Source organism: Citrus clementina, unplaced genomic scaffold, assembly GCF_000493195.1.
Source record: "Citrus clementina cultivar Clemenules unplaced genomic scaffold, Citrus_clementina_v1.0 scaffold_8, whole genome shotgun sequence".
In the NCBI taxonomy this organism is placed as follows: Eukaryota; Viridiplantae; Streptophyta; class Magnoliopsida; order Sapindales; family Rutaceae; genus Citrus; species Citrus x clementina.
This window is the reverse complement of record NW_006262022.1, coordinates 18,202,738-18,224,369: the sequence shown is the minus strand read 5'-3', so window position 1 is coordinate 18,224,369 and position 21,632 is coordinate 18,202,738. Positions and strand designations below refer to the sequence as shown.

The following is a 21,632-nucleotide window of genomic DNA, read 5'->3' as shown; positions in this document are numbered from 1 at the left end:
GGTAGCTTCTTGTTTTGAAGGGGAGGACATAGCCCAAATTTAATTTTTAGTCCATTATCTTTCTCTGAAGTGAAATTTAGGTGGCTAAGTCAAACAAAGATGTATTGGGAAGTGACATGACCTTTAATAATTGTTATGTTTTAATGCTTACTATGAGTATCGCCACATTTAATTAGTTAAAAAGCATTTTTTACAATTTTTACACTAATATATTATGTTATGTTTTAGTACTTATTGTGAATGTTGCCTTATTTTATTAAAAAGTCTTGGACGCTTCTAGAGCACTATTCCTTTTCTATTCAATACTTATTATATATATATTTCAACCAATTATTTTAGCATACAAACTTAAGCGTCAGAAAACAAAATATCCTAATTAGTCCATAAAATCTAAGCATAAACAAAAACTTGCTTACAGTAACTCAAACCAATTAAGTCTTCATATTGAAATCAAAAGTACTAAAACTTAGGAGTAGAATTGCTTTGAAGCATAAAGCCTCGCTCATTATTTGAGATTAGTTGGCTGATAGTTGTTTGTCCAATTAATAGAAGAAATCTATCATAAAATAACTTTTCAGATTGGATTAATTTCATTAATAATTGATAAAATTAAATCCACATGAATAATAATAATGGGCTAATGGAATCATAAGGGCTCCAGTAATGCACACTGGCCCATATAACTTCTCACTCATCTCTTGATACATGTTGGAAAAATGATACACCAACAGTGGGCGGTGTGAGAGAAATTAAAGGAAAGTTAAGATATAAAGCTGAAGCTGGAGCTGCTTTCGTTTCTTTATTTAGAGTTATGCTGCATTATAATGCAACAGCTTATTGGGTACTGTATAGAGTATTTGAAATCAAATACCAGAAGGAAATACCAGTCGGTAAGATTTCCAAACGACTGAGTTCGCGGGTTCTTCGCCAATCACTAATGGTTCTAGAATGCATGCATGCAAAGATGTTTACGCAATTACTTATTATTATAATCAGGTCAAAAGCCCTAGAAATAATTTTTTGTGCAGAATTGGCTGGGCCCATATTCCATACAACAAATTACAAGGTAGGCTCTCCTAGCTTGAGAAGACCTTGGGGCATCCCTCCAAGAATTGCAATGCAGGACAGTTCTGGATCATGACCCTCATTGATCACTCATACACCCCGTCCAGGTGAGTGAGTTTTATCATAGCTCGAAGGTCGTTATTTATATGCTGTTTATGGCAATTTCTGTTGGTTTATATTCCATGTAGGACTTTGTTCGAATCCTTGTACTTGACTGCTTTAAACTTTATTAAGTCAAACCAGCAATGATGTCTTCATATTGCAGTGAAAAAAAAAACATTATGTTTTATTGGTATATTCGTCCTTGAGAGCTTCACTTATTTGGATTAGTTGCCTGATAGTTATTTGTGCAAATTTAAGTGGAATCTTATAAGAAGTAGAAGCTACTTTTCTCTTTCTGTCTCTCTCTGTGCTCATCTTTGCTTCACAGCAAAAGCATCTATATACTTCAGCGGGGAGGAAGCTTCTACTTCCTCTCCGGTTAGCACCCACTTTTCTATCTTATTACTTTCTTTTAGTTTTAACTTTTGTGTGAAAGTATTCTATTTCCAGTTTCCACCCAAATACATAGACTTTTGGTAGTTTTATTTCCACCATATTATCAATAAAGTTAAGGATTCTAACATTTAAGTTCCGAATTAAGTCCCAATGCATGCATCACTTATTTATTGAATGATGGATTTCATATTTTATAAAACTGCTTAATCACTATTGGATGAATGAATATCATATCAGTTGAGATTCAAATTTAGACTTTCATATTAAGATGCCTAATATTGCTCGTAGAATTGTAAATATGTGTTGATTTTATTTCCATCAAAATCTTGATCTATGATAGCATATGAGTTTTTTAAGGGTTAATTTTTGTATTAAAATTTACTCTTTGTGTAGATTTGAAACTTATAAGTTTTAAATATAGAAAGCATGAGATTGGTTTTGGCATCTGTTGGTAGAGCCAATTATCGCCAAAAGTAGCCAAATGTGTATATGTTGATTTAAATTAATGAAGTATATATAAAAATAGTTGATAAAATCTAATACAAAACCTAGTTCAGGTAAATGAATTTTATAGTCCACAAAAGTCAAAACCCATTATCTTTGACTGATGCTACATGGCCTAAAATTTATTTTAAAAAACTTATCCATGGCAAAACTGAAAATTACACAGGTGTTAATCTCCTGCAAACCTTCAAAAAATTAGATTAGAAGAGAATTATGATCCCATATATATTTTCATGACAAATTAACAATGAATTTTCTAACAAATAATAATTAGTGACAAAAGACTAGCTGTGTAGAGGACCATTATCCCATATATACGGCAGTGCCTATGTAACAAACAGCCTGCCATTTTGGATCATTAGATATGCGATTTTTAAATCCAACGAATGGGAACGAAGTTAAGCTGAAATAGAGTACAGGTGCAACGGTCCAATGAATATATTAAACAAAAGGCGGGTAACCAGATGAAAGGGTTATGAAAAAATACTTGTTAAATGAATAAATAAATATCATGATTTTAATAAATGAAATTATAAATATCATGATTTTATAAATGATAAATAAAAATTTTTACAAAATTAATATTTCATTTATGAAATTATAACTTAGCTAAGAGTTAATGGAGATATGTTTCATAATGAAATATTTTTCGTATTTATACACAAAAAATAAAATTATGAATGAAATATTTTTATGATAAGTTGTGACCTATGATTTGTTATAATTGATATCTCGTAGTTGTGACTTCTTGTAATTGTTATTCCAGGATTGTAATATTAATTTTAATTAATCATTATTATGATCTATGAAATTAAATTTATGTATTGTTGTATTATGATTGGTTATTGTGAAATTAAATATATAGTCGTGAAATTCTGATAAATTGATAATAAAATGTTAATTGTTCTCTTAATAAAATTATTATTATTAAGCTGATGGGCTTAAAAAAACACGACATGCACGTGGGCCTTAATAAAGCTCGTCAGACACGTGAGTTTTTAGGCACACTGGACATATGAGCTTAAAGGAAAAAAAAAGTTGATGGGGTTTTTTGGGCACGGCATGAGCCCCTCGCACCGTGGCCGTGCCAGACCCTTGTGGGCCATTGCTTAACGTGCTGGCACGACCCGTTGGCCACCCTTGCTTGTGGGATTTAAACGGGATTTAAATTTAAACTCACAAATATTAAAAGAGTACTTTCAATAATATATAAAAATTTAAATTATATAATTCAAACTATAAAGTTATAGCAGTAGCTTAAAAATCCACATAAAAATACTCAATTTTAGATTTTATCAATGTAAATGAGAAATTAAAGTTTCTACATTAAAACAAATACACAAAATATATCAATCTAACATAAAATGTTTCTGTTGTAGGCAAATTATCATCACTATGCAGTCTATGCTGAATGCCTTGCTCTATCCTTTGATCAATATACAAGTATTGTCAACAATATTAATAAATAAAATTTGGATAATTACCATTAACAATTAAACAAATAAAAGCACAAGTTTAGTAAGCAATCATTAGGTTTAAGTCATTAAAGTAAAATAAATAAAATTAATCAAATCAAAATAAAATGTTAGTAATATTAAACTTGAAAATTATAAAATTTCGACTTATTAAAAGCTTGTGTGTGTAGTGATACTATAGAGCAGGTGCCTTTATTTTTTTCATGCAGACATGTTATTAAGCCATGCAGTTTAATAGTCTATGAAGATCACTGTTAAACTGCACGGCTTTATAGAACATTGAAAATTCTTCTCTAGTCTGGGCGCCCTCTTTTTTTTTTTTTAATGCAGACATGTTGTTAGGTCATACGACTTAATTAAATCAATGAAGAACACTATTAAACTGCATGACTTTATAATACATTTATAATTTATCTCGACATATTTTCATATGTTAAAAACGTTAAAAAATAAACTTATCATCAAGAATACAAAATAAATCTTTTTCTACGTGTGCAACAATAATATTACTCAATTATTAATCTCTAATTTGATTTCACAGACGATTTTTCACAAAATCCATAGTTGAAAATGCATTTTACTACTGCAGTCATGACAACTAGCAAAATCAATTCTAATGTTATCAATAAATAAATCAATTAATACAATTTATCTTTTTTAGTATCAACTATTTTTCTTGTTAGCCTATCAATCTCTTTCAATTTTGAAAATTTGTTATTAGAACCCACCTATGTAATGTAAACATCAAATTGAATTTTAAGTGTCATAAGGTTCATTGAAGAAAAATAATTAAATTACACTTATTTGATTATAGTAAATTAAAGACTAGATTTTTCCACCAAACTCTTCAATTAATTGATCGTGAGCCAAATTTATAAAAATTAAATAAAGTGAGAAACAAGAAAATTAAGTCAGCAACCTCTTTTATGGATTCGCATTTAGGATAGGAATATCGGAAAAAATATATATGCATTCGACTTGTTCAAGATGAAAATTGACTTGACATTCGGACAACGTTTGTTTTTATAATTTATTGACTGGAAAATGGTTGAAGGAAAGGGGCCTATATAATAACTTCTATCTTCTCATTCATCTAATACTTTTGTATACATCTTTAGAAAACTCTATGTGGTAAGAGGGCAATTAAAATGAGAAATGAGATGAAGCTGAACAATCTGCTTTGGTGTCTTTTGGAGTTATGCTGCATAATAATGCTTCTTCTTTTGCAACCATCCTTTGCTCGTCCACCGCCGCCGCCAGGTTCTATATCTGATCATCCATGGCCTCCACCACCACCTCCGACTGGGCCACGTAGCCGCGGTCATCCATAAATTGTTCAACAAGCATGCATGGAACTGCAATATATAGCAACAATAATAACATCTTGCTAGTAGCACATGTTTTTGTAAGACCATAAGGGTGCGTTTGGTACACTGTATTGTATTATATTGTATTGCATTATTTTAATATTGATGTATTGTATTATGTTGTATTACATTAGCACTGTATTATAATAATGCTATACAATATTTGACGCTATATTGTATTGTATTAATTTTTAATTAAATTATATTTGGTATTGCATTGTAATGTATTAATTTTTTTGTAATTAATGTAAATTATATATTTAGAAAATAATATTTATTAGTACTTAAAAATAATAAATATAAAATTCTTAAATTTTAGAAATTTAACATTTTTATTAAAAAAATTAAAATGTCATAATTCCTCCGAAGCTTATAGTCTTAAATTTTTGGAAGTGTATTTTTCAGTATTTTCTAAATATATAACTTGTGAAATAAAGATCGAAGTAAATAATTTAATCAAATAATCTCTAAATAATTTAACAACATAAATAAATAGTTAAAATCTTCAAGATTAGTTCAAAACTTTAACTAAAATCAAGGTGTTTTTTAGTTTAAAATGTTATTATACTAATCTTGAAAATATCTTGAAATATGATATGTTTTCTGATATTGATGGATTATATTTGTTTTCAGAGTTAAAAGTCTTAAAAGAAGTTTTACATATTGAAAGAAATACTCCACTTGATATACTTAATTATATTAAAAAAGTAAATTCTTTTCCAAATGCATTTCTTACTTGTAGAATATTATTTACAGTACCTGTAACAATTGCTTTTGTTGAGACAAGTTTTTCTAAATTAAAGTTAATAAAATCTTATTTAAGAACTACAATGTCACAAGAAAAATTGAATGGATTAGCTATATTAGCTATTGAAAAATATTTGTTAGCTAAATTAGAATATAACATTTTAATTAATAATTTTGCATCACAAAAAGAAAGAAGAATAAAACTTAATTGATTAGTAATTTGCATTAGTGATGGCTTGCAGCAAGCAAGGATCATAGTAGGTAGGAGTAGTGATTTAAAGTTCATAGGAAGATTATGGTTGTGGCTGATGAAGATGCAAACTATCTTAAGGAGGTGGAATTTGCGGAGGACAAAGACAGTTAATATTCCTGTGGAAATAAATAGATATCTTTCGTATTATTTTTTTTTTTGGAATTTTGTTGATAATTTTTGTAATTCAAGATATTATTAAATATATTTGAATTTTGAGTTACTTGATATTCTTGTGAGAGTTTTTTGAACTATTTAATGTTCTTGTGGGAGTTGATATTTTAATATTAGAGGACCTAAAATAAAATTTTGACTAAGGCCCCAATTGGTTAAAGCCAGCCTTGTAAAAGATTAAAGATTAGGTAGCTGTAACCTATAAGTATCGTAGAGGATCATGATCCTATACATATTTTCATGGCAAATTAAAATCTGAATTTTCTAACAAGCAATAATTAATGAAAAAAGACTAGAGGCTGACTAGCTATAGCCTGTAAGTACATGGAATTTTAAATACAATACTTCACCTGAATTTTTCTAACAAGTAATAATTAATGACAAAAGATTAGAGGCTAGTAGCCTCTAAGTACCGTAGAATTTTAAATATAATACCCAGTTTTAGAATAATGTGACATATTATCATTTGTTGAATTAAAAATATAGAAGAACATATATATATATATATATATATATATATTGAGGCCTGGATACCAAATGGAGATTTCATTCGGATCCACTATTACATCATATAGTATAATAGTTAATTGAGTAAAAACACTATAAATATATGTATGTAATAATTCTTTTTTAGTGGGAATATTTGTATTTTATAATATACGAACGCACTATTTACAACACTGATTTTATGTCACAACCAACTTGAAGTTATACTTTAATCATTTTGGTGTCCATCAAAGAATGTTGATTTTGCCATTGAGTAGGAGCACCAAATATTTTTTTTTTTTCTATAAAGAAGATACATACATAAAAAGTAGGTGAGATAATCTCCATATCACCTTATTGATATGGTGACATTTTTAAATTTAAATACGATAAGTATGACACTAGGGCTTAGTATTCGGTTCGCTTCTGAATTCAGTTTTTAGATAAAAAAAACTAAATAGTTTAGAAATTTAAGAACCGAATGGTTCTTATTCAATTCGGTTCAAAACAAATTGGAGAACCAATTGTTTCACTGTTTAAAATAAAAAAGTATTACTTTTCAATAAATGACCATATTTATTTATTATAAAATTATTTTACATTAATATTTTGTATAACTCATGAATTGTAATGGTCACAACTGAATTGAATTAACAGAAAAATATAAATTTAGGTGAAAAGTCTAATATTTTAGTAAATATAAAAGAAAAGTTATCAAAATTATTAATCCAAGGCAAACCGAACAAAACCGCAGTTCGTTTCGATCTTAGTTTGGTTCTGCCCTCGAACCAAACCGGCTTGTGCCCACCTGCATATGAGACAAGAATGGGGGGAATGTCCCCTTTCAAATGAATTGGACAATGCTTGTTTTGATGAAAAGTCAATGTAAATTGCCCGCGTATTACATCGAAGGGAGAGCGGACTTCTCTCCCTATGATAACAGATGTTGAAGTGTTCCTGCTATTCGTTTGATAATTCAAGGATCACACGTGCCAATAAGTAGTATAACAAGAAAAATTGTGTGGCTTGACTTGTATTTGTGATAGATACCACCCATTTGATTCTGATATTTACAAAAACTGTGTGGCTCATTCATTGATTATGCGTGCTTTGTGGGTTACAACGTTTTTGTTAATCCTTAACCCGACTCAGAAGTCACAGTTGCAAAATCAATGAAAGAGAAGAAAATCCAATAAACCGATTATTTATATCACAGAGGCAAAAATTATTAATTCAATCTAATTTATTATGATTATTAACATTTTCAATGAAAAGCAAAATAAGTGTATAATGGATGGTACTTTCCTATGAAAAGGTTTAATTAGTCCCGTTCAGAAGTAACAAGACAATAAATGAAAAACCCCGCTACAGAATACGTTGTCTCTTGATAGTGATTAGACTAACAGTTGGTCGATGTTTGGAGGAACAAGCAGTTAATACTCCAAAAAAATCAAGGATTAGTGATGTTTGGGAGTCGGGAAAATGAAAGAAAAAGTTAAAAAAAAAAAAATTATGAAAAGAGACAGAAACATAAAATACAAGTAATAGGTTTTAAGTTCAAATGAGCTATTTATAGAAGCAATAATGATATGTTTATCCAGTTTGAAAAATAAAATTATATGCATTAGAATTTTTAATCCTCTAAATTCTACAAAGTATTCATAATTTTCATGACATCAAGTAAAAAGAAAAATAATTAAATTACATTGATCTGATTATAGTAAATTGAATTTCCACCAAACTCTTCAATTAATTGATCGTGAGACAAATTTATAAAAATTAAATAAAGTGAGAAACAAGAAAATTAAGTCAGCAACTTCTTTTATGGATTCACTCTTAGGATAGGAATATCGGAAAAAATATATATGCATTCGACTTGTTCAAGATGAAAATTGACTTGACATTCGGACAGCGTTTGTTTTTATAATTTATTGACTGGAAAATGGTTGAAGGAAAGGGGCCTATATAATAACTTCTATCTTCTCATTCATCTAATACTTTTGTATACATCTTTAGAAAACTCTATGTGGTAAGAGGGCAATTAAAATGAGAAATGAGATGAAGCTGAACAATCTGCTTTGGTGTCTTTTGGAGTTATGCTGCATAATAATGCTTCCTCTTTTGCAACCATCCTTTGCTCGTCCATCGCCGCTGTTCGCACCTCAAGGTCGTGTGACTAATCATCCACGGGCTCCACCACAACCTCCGAGAGGTCCAGCTGGCAGTCATCCATAAATTATTCAACAAGCATGCATGGAACCGCAATGTATAGTAACAATAATAACATCTTGCTTGACTTGTATTTGTGATGGATACCCATTTGATTCTGATCTTTACCAAGAATTAGCCTTTTGTTCAATCTCCCTGCAAAAAATTTCTTTTAAGAAAGAAGAAATTAGTGGCTCATTAATTAATTATGCGTGCTTTGTGGGTTACAACGTTTTTGTCAATCCTTAACCCGACTCAGAAGTCACAGTTGCAAAATCAATAAAAGAGAAGAAAATCCAATAAACCGATTATTTATATCACAGAGGCAAAAATTATTAATTCAATCTAATTTATTATGATTATTAACATTTTCAAGTAAAAAAAAAAATTATGAAAAGAGACAGAAACATAAAATACAAGTAATAGGTTCTAAGAAGCAATAATGATATGTTTATTCAGTTTGAAAAATAAAATTATATGCATTAGAATTTTTAATCCTCTAAATTCTACAAAGTATTCATAATTTTCATGACATCAAGTAAAAAGAAAAATAATTGAATTACATTGATCTGATTATAGTAAATTGAATTTCCACCAAACTCTTCAATTAATTGATCGTGAGCCAAATTTATAAAAATTAAATAAAGTGAGAAACAAGAAAATTAAGTCAGCAACCTCTTTTATGGATTCACACTTAGGATAGGAATATCGGAAAAAATATATATGCATTCGACTTATTCAAGATGAAAATTGACATGACTTATTTGCGTTTGTTTTTATAATTTATTGACTGGAAAATGGTTGAAGGAAAGGGGCCTATATAATAACTTCTATCTTCTCATTCATCTAATAAAACTCTATGTGGTAAGAGGGCAATTAAAATGAGAAATGAGATGAAGCTGAACAATCTGCTTTGGTGTCTTTTGGAGTTATGCTGCATAATAATGCTTCTTCTTTAGCAACCATCCTTTGCTCGTCAAGTTCGTGTCGGTCATCCACCACCACGTCCGAGAGATCCATCTGGTCCAGGGCCAAGTCATCCATAAATTATTCAACAAGCATGCATGGAACCGCAATGTATAGTAACAATAATAACATCTTGCTAGTGCGTAGCACATGTTTTTGTAAGACCATAAGCGCATTCTGTGATTATGTTTCAATGCAATGCTTGAAAGATGTAGTTTTATATTATTACATAAATGATAAGTTTGCTAAACGGTTGAAAAAACACACACACACCCAAAGCGACGTTTTGGGTGATTTTGTCACCATTTGCAATTTGCTTAAGAGTTGGAATACTATTGTCACATCTCTAAAATCCTATTGTTACTCTTTTTTAAGTAAACACTATTAAATTATACTATAAAATCACTTTCTGCTATCAGCACTCACTTTAATTTTGAAGATAATATTTATTTAAACAACAATTTCTCTCTCCAAAAAAATAAACAAAAATTAAAAAAAAATGCATTCCAACTTTCACAGTCATTCAAGATCCCAAACCCAATTTACATTGAATTCTATTATGGTACAGTTCAAAGCAGTGGCGGCGCCAGAAATTTATCTTAGTAAGGGCTAAGTTTAAATAATAATGTAATCTAAAAAAGGTCAATAAGTAACAAGTATCAAAAATAAAAATTCATTAATATATTCAATACATTTATAATTGATCTCGACATGTTTTCATATGTTAAAAATGTTAAAAAATAAACTTATCATCAAGAATACAAAATAAATCTTTTTCTACGTGTGCAACAATAATATTACTCAATTATTAATCTCTAATTTGATTTCACAGATGATTTTTCACAAAATTCATAGTTGAAAATGCATTTTACTACTGTAGTCATGACAACTAGTAAAATCAATGCTAATGTTATCAATAAATAAATTAATTAACACAATTTATCTTTTTTAGTATCAACTATTTTTCTTGGTAGCCTATCAATCTCTTTCAATTTTGAAAATTTGTTATTAGAACCCACCTATGTAATGTAAACATCAAATTAAATTTTAAGTGTCATAAGATTCATTTAAGAAAAATCATTTTGATAAACTCAATAAGATAAAATAATTTCTAATTTTTTTTTTTTGTGTGAGGAGAGTTAGCGTGCAACGAATCTCAAAATAACAATTTCTTTGTGGGTTGGAAGTTAAAGAAAAATACTTAATGTTTTGGTTATTTTTAAAATTTAATAGGGAATTTTATGATAAATGAGATAAATATTAAATTAAATTTGTAAATTTTGAAAAGTTAGAGAGGGATTTTGCAAAGGTCGATTCTAAGGTTGCCAGCGTGCAACGCCTCGTCCTCCTTCCTCTCCTCCGCCGTCATCATCATCTCTCTGGTACTACTCCTGGACCCCTCATCTCTAAATACCCATTATTATTATTATTATTATTATTATTATTATTATTATTATTATTATAAAAATTAGATTAAACTTTATAATTTCATTTATTGGTTAATGAAAAAAAGAAAAAAGAAAAGGGAAGGAGGAACTCACAAATTGATGAGGGGGATAGGGACGGGGTAGGCCTCGGCTTCCTCGGCCTGTTGAATGACAGCGTCGATGTCGTTGACGTCGGTGACGGATTCAAGAACCTTCTTGTGTTGCTTCCTGTAGAATTTGCCCTTTTCTTTGGTTTCTTGGATCATGTGATTGTGGTGCTTCACTAGGGCTCTTCCGAGTCCTGTCTTTTCGTTCTTCCCCATTTGGTCGCTTTGATGATGAAACCCTAATCGACGGATGCTATATATGCTGGTGGCTGATAGATACTAAAGGGGATTAAAAGAAAGTGATGATGATGAATGACAATTGCCGGCAATATTATTATAACAAATAACACGGCTGGAACCCTTGGCGGTGGCAAGATAAAGGGTTGATGAATGTGTATGCAGCAGCAGCAGCCTTCAAATTTGTTTAAAAATTTTGTTTTTAGGATGCCTTGTTTTTATTTCATATTTCGGGCTATTAGTTTTCAAATTGGGTCGTTTTTTCACAGCCCTTAAAATCCCTTGTAAAGCACTGTTTTTTTCACATAAATTATTTAAATAACTAATGTTAGGTTAATTCATTTCTTATTTTGAATAGAATTTCAGCCGGTTTCGTATAACTTTTTAAATAAAATTTATTTAAATAGAATTTTTATTAGTAGAACTTCACAAATTTTTTTTAGTTATTTAGTTATCAATGAGAACTTTTATTAAAAAATATAAGATTATTTTAACAAATAACTTTTTAAAGTTAAATTATAAAAACAATGAAATAAGATTATCAAATAAATTTATTTTAAATATTTTGACATTTTAAATAAGCTTTTCAACCTCTACTCCCTAAAGTCCAAAATTTAAGTTTTTACTATTGGAGGTAAAATAATTTATTTAATTTTCAAAAACTCTATTCTAAAAACGACTAAACAACAACCAAAAAAAAAAAATTGAAAAGAGTTTATGAAATTAAATAAGCACTTATAACCATTAGATAAGTTATACCAAATATGTACCTTATTTAACCACTTAAATAAGTTATTATTTTAACAAATATTTTACCCCTATCTTCTATATATTTTAAAAAAATTATAAGAGTTTAGATTTATAGAGATAGAAATTATATAAAAAATGAAAATAATTAAAAATTTTAGGATTTGTATGAATTTTATAAATAGAAAAATAAATTTTTTTAAGGGTGAAATTTTATGGAAAGATATTAATTTTAATGTTTAAGTTTGTATTTCATAAATGAAAATAGGATATTTTAAGAACAAAACAAAATTTTGAAGAGGTGTTCTAAGCTGGACTCTTCCCAATTTTTGAGGTAAAATATTTTTGGCCCAAAAGAGCCTAGAAAGTCACATTATTTTTTGAAATCCAAAAATACCCTTAAAATTTATATGAAACATTTGTTGCGTGTTTATGTATGTGGGCAGTACGTGTCATTTGCAAAAGGCAAAATGCTTCTAGAATAAGGAGAGGTCTTGGGTGCTAATTTTCCATTCTTTTTTTCCATTCTTTTCTTGTAACATACTAATATTTTTTTTTGATGAGACATACTAATATTAATATGTATGCTTCAATCAATTATGATAATATTCATATTCATGTGGCAAGTTTTGAATAGTGAAGGAGCAATACTCTAAAAACACAAAAAAAACATTTTCCTAGAATATAAGAACAAAACCGCTATTTGAACAGGAATACTAAAATGATCTTAAAGCTTTCTAACATCCTTTAGACATTGAAGTCGCTTTTGACATGTTGTTTGTATAGCACATTGTATTATATAAAGTAATACAGTCAATACTTGTCAATATAATAAAAAGTAGGATTAGGCTGCATTATTAATCACTTTGCATGAGGTTTCTGAAATGGGATCATCAATTATTGGCCTTGGACTCATGGGCATGAGCATTCATTTCATGAGTTTGTTATCACTTTAAGGTTAAGATATTGGTATTTTGAAATGCCAACCCATATGCTATAGTGTTGTTCAAGAGTTATGGTTGCACCATGATTATTTCATGATCTGATCTTATACTGAACAAAAATTCAAGGGGTGATTGGTAGTTAATAAATAAATAAAAAGAGTTAAATCTTATACCCATGTATTTTTTAAAGTTCAAGTGAGTTTAGATCTAGATAGGATCACTTAATTTAAAATTGTATCTTTAAAGTGTTTAGTAAAATACTTAATGTAGAAACTAAGGTGGTTTTATATTATATACAGTTGTTTGATCTTTATTATTTTAACAAAATTATCATAACATCGTTAATTAACTTTTATTTCGTAGAACAGTGGCACAATACCAAAAGTAGCCGCAGTTTCCAACATTTCTTGTACTCAGCGTTATTTTTGGGTTGGAATTTCAGCCAAAATATCTAGATTATTTGTGTTCCATGGTTTTTAATGGAACGCATGGATGGCTGGATGCAATTAAACGGCCTATATAAACATCTATATATAACTTCAAATTTGCACGATCTCGAAGAGACGGCCAGCCAGCGGATACAGCAAATTGAAGTAATTAAAGGATCTATAGGATTGAGAGAGAAGAGGAGATGAAGCAGCTATTGTTTCCTGTAACGTTGTACATGTGCGGATGTGCCGCTGCATATAGCTTCTTCGTAAATAAGATCCCCCTAAGTTACATGCATGTAACTTACAACCCTCACATGAATAGTGAGTGGACCCACACCATTCACTGTTCATGTGAGAGGGTTGTAAGTTACATGCATGTAACTTAGCATTAGCTTCATAAATATCCACTCATTGATCGTACAACATGTCACATCAAAGATTATCTATTGCCTTCGCCGCCGTCTCCATATGTGAAAAAAAAAAACATTAATTTTTATTGGTATATTCGTCCTTTGAGAGCTTCACTTATTTGGATTAGTTGCCTGATAGTTATTTGTGCAAATTTAAGTGGAATCTTATAAGTAGAAGCTACTTTTATCTTTCTGTCTCTCTCTGTGCTCATCTTTGCTTCACAGCAAAAGCATCCATATACTTCAGGGGGAGGAAGCTTCTACTTCCTCTCTTGTTAACACCCTCTTTTTATTTTTAGTACTTTCTTTTAGTTTTTAACTTGAAAGTGTTCTATTTCCAATTTTCCACCCAAATACATAGATTTTTGGTGATTTTATTTCCATCTAGATGTAGTATTATTATCAATAAAGTTAAGGATTTTAATATTTGAGTCCCAAGTTAAGTTTAATGCATGCCTTACTCAGCTATTGAATGATGAATTTTATAGTTTATAAAATTACTTAATTATCATTAAATGAATTAATGTCATGTCAATTGAAACTCAAATTAAGACTTCGATGTTAGGATGCTTAATATTGCTCGTAGAATATTTGTAAATATGTGTTAGTTTTATTTCTAGCTAGCCATCTTAATCTATGATAGCTTATGAGTTTTTTTTTTTTTTGGGTTAATTTCTGTATTAAAATCTACTTTTTATGTAGATTTGAAGCTTATAAGTTTTAAATATAAAAAGGATGAGATTTTTTTTAACATCTGTTAGTAGAGCCAATACAAGAGGCAAAGGTCGCTAAAAGTAGTGGAATGTATATATATTGATTTAAATTAATGAAGTATATATAAAATGATTAATAAAATTATATTTACATGAATAATAAGTGCACAAAACCTAGCTCAGGTAAATGAGTTTTATAGTGTAAAAAAGTCAAAACCCATTATCTTTACTAATGCTACATGGCCTAAAATTTATTTCAAAAAATTTATCCATCGCAACACTAAAATTACAAAGGTATTAATCTCCTGCAAACCTTACAAAAATTAGATTAGAAAATGATCATGTATATTTTCATGGCAAATTAACAATATGAATTTTCTAACAAGTAATAATTAGTGACAAAAGATTAGTGGTGACTTTAGCACTAGGAGAACTAGGCAGGTTCTTAGGGCTCTGTATTTGGGAAAACCTAATTTTTTGGGTATTTATTTATTAATTAGTATAATTAATTTTTTTAAGATTAAAAAAATTAAGTTAGGCATATATTTTTTTTCTACAATAGAAGAGACTAATTTTTTAGCTTTACCCTATTATTACTCTCATTCACAATTATCTCTCTTATTTGATAATCTTTACTTGGATTATAAGATATATTTTTATGGTATAATAGTTATTTTGAATGTTACTTTTTTTTTTACGATTTCCAAAAAAAAAAAAACTAATGCTTTCCCTTTCCAAAAATAGCTCTAAAAAAAATTAGTAACGTTAGATTTTTGAGAGCTAACTTTCAGTATTCTATTAAAATATATTTAAAAACTCATTATCTATAAACCGATATACATTGAATTAAGGATACTTTCAGCACAAAGTTGTTGTGCTCTCTTATGTTTTGCTACAAAATTAATTGCCATCGTCATATTCATCTCAACTGGTCAATTAGCTCAATTCTAAGTGCTATCATTCTATTTTTTTTCTATTTTTTTCTATTTTTAATTATTACTGTTCTTATCATTTTAAAATTTATTTTATTTTTTTATTTTTCATATTGATCATGGCTTGAATAATCTAGAAAAGAAATTGTGTTTGTTTATTTGTTTGCTTTTTAGATTTGAAAAACATGTCAACTAGAAAATATGCATTAGGATATGAAAAGCTACCCAAAAAAAAAAAAAGAAAAAAAAGAGGAGAATAGAAAAGTTAGTCCAATCTAAAAAAAGAGCTCTTGATAAATTAGTCACAACCAGTAAAAAAGATATAAATTTAAGTGAAAATTAGTTATTAAATATAAAATGAATTTAAATCTATTGCAAATAGATGTAGGCAATTAAAACCCTAGAATTAACAACTTCAATAAATTTTGAAAATAATGTTCACTGTTATTGTTCACCGTTACTGTTCATCCACATAAAAAATATTAATTTTTAAAAAACACAATAAATTGTAAAAAATAAATGACACGGAGATTTTTATGTTATTCGGATTAATCAATTCTACATCTACAAGGCCATGGCCAGATGAAAAGTAATTCATTAAGTTGAGATGTTACAACTTATAAATTTACCATACTTAAGACTCTCACTAACGATTTATCACCATACAATTTACTCAACCTTAGACTGAATCTGCTTCTCTTAAATAATCATTACTCCTCTTGATCCACGATCCTTAAGACACTTCGCAAAGTGATCAATAGCAATCATTCAATTCTTCATTGTCTAGTGATACAAGATCCATATAGACTCTCCACAGAGATGAAAGAAGATAAGAAAACAAATCAACACAACATTATGAGCCAAATTCAGATTCTCTAAGGAGGAGGCCGAATTTTTTTTTTTACTATTTACTCTGTGATGCATACCTTTAATTGTGAAGGACATCTCTTTATATAGGCATTAGGGTGTCACAAATATAGTAAGTTTTAAAAGACTTGGATTCTTTCCAAATAAGATATTGTTTTCCTTATAATTCCTATGGATCTGAATAGGAATAAATCTGATCTTTTTGTTTTGCTTGTCTCCCAAGAAACATCTAGAGCATTTAATAAACTTCTTATTTGAACCAACTTCTTGTTGTAAATAGATCTCATGCGTCAATTATAGAATCCCATCATTAATTGACTTACTAAGTTAGACATCTAATTAAATTAGGAAATAAATATTCCTAATAACTTGGAATCTCACTAAATTAGGGAATTAATAAATTAATCATTATTACAAGAAATGTGATAAATAAAATTCCAATTTAACTAGACTTGCCATAAGATGCCAACTCTATAAATAATGAACTTAACAGAGCAACCAATTTCAAATGAATTAAAAAATGATGAAACAGTGAATGAAATAAACAACATTGAAGATGATAACAATAAAAATACAGACAAAGTTGATGTAGGAAATTTATTTGTTTTAAATAATATTTATAATCTAGGAACATGGGAAAATGTTGATACAAAGTTAAGAGATCTTTTAGTAGAACAAGGCCCAAATAGAGAGAATGATTTAACTTTCCCCAAAGATGAAAGTCCTAGACATTTCTCTACTGCATTTCATGTCAAAATTACCAAATGGAGAAAAACATGATAGAAAATGGTTAATATAATCAATGGATTTTGACAAAGTATATTGTTTTTGTTGCAATTATTCAATACAAATTGTAGCAAAAATCAGCTTAATGATGAAGGAACAAGAGATTGGAAAAATCTTTATTCTAAACTTAAAAGTCACAAAAAAACCAATGCGAATGCATGAGTTGATTTAGAAGTAAGACTATCGAAAAGAAAAATAATTGATAAAGATGTTCGAGAAAGAATTGACAAAGAAAAAGAACATTGACAAAAAGTACTAATAAGAATTATGGTTGTTGTAATGAATCTTGCCAAAAATAATTTAGCATTTTAGCATCTTGCTAAAAATAATTGAACTGAAAATTTTTTTAAGTTTAATTGAAATGATTGTAGAGTTTAATCCAACAATGCAAGAATATATTCGGCGTATTAAAATTCGTGAAATTCATGATCATTGTCTTGGAAATAATATACAAAATGAATTGGTATTGATGGTAGCACTTGAAATTAAAAAAAAAAAATCAATTGTTGACAAAGCTAAGGAAGCAAAGTATTTTTCAGTTATACTTGATTATACTCTAAATGCAAGCCACCAAGAAAAAATGTCTCTTAGATTAAGATGTGTGGATATTTCAACAAATCTATTCAAGGTAGAATAATATTTTTTAATATTTTTATAAGTTGACAATACCATTAGAAAATGTCTTTTGAATGAACTTGTGGATGTAATTAAAACTCTTGAACTTCATATTAATAACATAAGAGGACAAGGATATGATAATGGATTTAATATGAAAGGAAAAAAAATCAAGGTGTGTAAAAAAGATCATTAGAAATAAATCATGAATTGTAATGGTCACAACTGAATTAAATTAACAGAAGAATACAAATTTAGGTGAAAAGTCTAAAATTTTAGTAAATATAAAAGAAAAATTATCAAAATTATTAATCCAAAGCAAACCGAACAAAACCGAACCAAAATAATTTGTTTCAGTTCGTTTCGATCTTAGTTTGGTTCTGCCCTCGAATCAAACCGGCTTGTGCCCACCCGCATATGAGACAAGAATGGGGGGAATGTCCCCTTGCAAATGAATTGGACAATGATTGTTTTGATGAAAAGTCAATGTAAATTGCCCGCGTATTACATCGAAGGGAGAGCGGACTTCTCTCCCTATGACAACAGATGTTGAAGTGTTCCTGCTATTCGTTTGATAATTCAAGGATCACAAGTGCCAATAAGAAAAATTGTGTGGCTTGACTTGTATTTGTGATAGATACCCATTTGATACTGATCTTTACAAAACTTTTTATGAAAGGAAACAGAAACATAAAATACAAGTAATAGGTTCTAAGTTCAAGTGAGCTATTTATAGCAGCAATAATGCTATGTTTATTCAGTTTGAAACATAAAATTATATGCTTTAGAATTTTTAATCCTCTAAATTTTACAAAGTATTCATAATTTTCCTGACATCAAGTACAAAGAAAAATAATAAAATTACACTGATTTGATTAGAGTAAATTAAAGACTAGATTTTTCCACCAAACTCTTCACTCACAATTGATCGTCAGCCAAATTTACAAAAAATTAAATAAACGGAGAAACAAGACAAGTCAGCAACTTCTTTGATGGATTCAAACATAGGACAGGAACATCGGAAAAAATATATATGCATTGGACTTATTCAAGATGTAAATTGACTTGTCTTATTTGGGTTTGTTTTTTTTATTTTTTATTGACTGGAAAATGGTTGAAGGAAAGGGGCCTATATAATAACTTCTATCTTCTCATTCATCTACTAATTTTGTATACATTTTTAGAAAACTCTATGTGGTAAGAGGGCAATTAAAATGAGAAATGAGATGAAGCTGAACAATCCGCTTTGGTTTCTTTTGGAGTTATGCTGCATAATAATGATTATTCTTTTGCAACCATCCTTTGCTTTTCCATTCGGTCGCGTATCTGATTATCCACAGCCTCCGCCACCGTCTCCGCAACGGCCTCGTGGCAGTCATCCATAAATTTTTCAACACGCATGCATGGAATCGCAATATGTGTCTATATTCTGTAACAATAATAACATCTTGCTAGTACGTAGCACATGTTTTTGTAAGACCATAAGCGCATTCTGTGATTATGTTTCAATGCAATGCTTGAAAGATGTAGTTTTATATTATTACATAAATGATAAGTTTGCTAAACGGTTGAAAAAACACACACACACCCAAAGCGACGTTTTGGGTGATTTTGTGAACTTTTTATCTAATTACAGTGAGCCCTACAATTAATATCTAGTTTAGAATTGGCAGGGCCTCTGTTCGCTTGTATTCCTTGTGGAACTTTTGTATGCAGCCAAGTCATATAATCAAATTCTCACTTTGATAAGTCATATAACTTGTATTTGAGTGCTGATTTGGACTATGAGATGGGGACACGTGGCTAAGAAAAGTAAACCAGGAGAAAGTTGAAGATGTTACTCTCTGAGAAAGAACAGTTTTGGTAAAGATGTCGACTTCAAGAGGTATAATCGAGACTCAAAAATAGTGGTTAGAGCCATGCACGTGTACAGTGGCACGCGAACAGGAAAGGAATGAATATCTATCTTTTTAGGCTAGAAAGAAGAAGCCAACAAGGAGCAGATCTGTTGAGCAAGCAACAAGGTTGGGACACATCAGCCTCTCACAGCTGCTCATTGGAAAGGCAGTAGGACCCCAACGCCAGATTCTGCCCTGAGGAAAAGGCGAGGAATAAAGTTAGCTCGAGAGAGCGCTTACAAATGTCACCATAAAGTGATTTTAGGAAAAAGTACCAAAATAACCTCGTCTAAGGGGGTCAGCCAATGAGTGTTCACTAGGCGCTTGAATTTACTAAAATGACTTTGAAGCGCACTCCAATATAACTTCACGAGTATTCCAAAATGGGTAACGACTTTTCTCACCCATTGAATTTGTCCTATTCAACTTTCAAGCTTGCGTTGTAGAAAGAGACTTATGGTTTTTACAGATCATTACTGGCTCTGACTCAGTAATGAACTGAGTATTTCTATTTGTGATTTATTTTTATTAAATTTTGAAATATTTTTATAATTATAATTTTATTTTTTAAAATTTTTATAAGATAAGATTATTTTTTAATTTATTTATGGGTAAAATTATCATTTCGTTTAAATTATTTAATGGTATTAATGTAAAAGTGGTTAATTGATACAAATTTAAAAAGAAAGGTGGTGCAGTGAACATATTAAAATTTTGTGGTAGTTGAATGAACATAAGGCAAAATAAAAGTAATGCAATGATAATTTCCCTAACAGAAAAAAAAGATCAAACATTATTATAAATGAGGGATTCATATTCCAAATTAGCATGCACATAATATTCTTCATATACTGATATACTTTTTATTGTGTATGACATAATGTCATTGATTAACATGCACATAATATTCTTAATATACTGATATATTTTTTATTGTGTATGACATAATGTCGTTGATTATTACTATATGTGAATGTTATAATAATGTCGTTGATATACTTTTTATTGTGTATGACGTAATGTCATTGATTAACATGCACATAATATTCTTAATATACTGATATATTTTTTATTGTGTATGACATAATGTCGTTGATTATTACTATATGTGAATGTTATAATAATCTCGATTCTTTCCATTTTGCATAGGTCATGATGGTCTTGATCCTTGCCATATGCATGATGATCCTTATCAACGTTACATGATGCTTCTTCTTTAGCAACCATCCTTTAGTGCTCCTGCAGGTTGCATCTGTCAGTATGCATAAACAATTCAATTCAACATGCTGCATATGGAAACACAATATCTACAGTAACACAATAAGTGAGACCGCTAGTAACACTTGTTTTTATAAGATCAAAGCACATGCTAAAGATCTAGAAAATAATTTTCGTATAGAATTGGCTGGGCCGCACGAACGCAAGCCCATACAACAAATTGCAACGCAGGCTCTTCGGTAGTGTCATTAGGGTGCACTAAATTTAAAACTTTACTATTAATATTAATAATTAGTACAGAATGAGTAAGAATCGATTCTACTATGCTAGTTGTATTTATTATCAACTCTAAAACAGAATTTAAAATAAAGTAACAATAGTAATAATAATAGTAATAATATTCTAAATTAATGTAACTAAAGAAAATACCAATTATAAATAAAAAGGGGGGTTTTATGAATCTATAAATAAATAACAAGAAATAAAAAAATTAAACTACAAAACATATTTATAAAATAAAAACTCTAATAAAGGAGACAAATAATAATGATGAAACTTTG

The 21,632-nt window shown here is 29.2% G+C and overlaps 1 non-coding gene across 1 annotated transcript; it reads right to left on the bottom strand.

The window, feature by feature from the left end:
• Nucleotides 1–1,024: 1,024 nt before the first annotated feature.
• LOC112096578 lies at nt 1,025–1,180 on the bottom strand. The gene has a single exon (XR_002904479.1). It is a non-coding gene; the product is annotated as a U1 spliceosomal RNA (small nuclear RNA).
• Between the last annotated feature and the right edge of the window lie 20,452 nt (nt 1,181–21,632).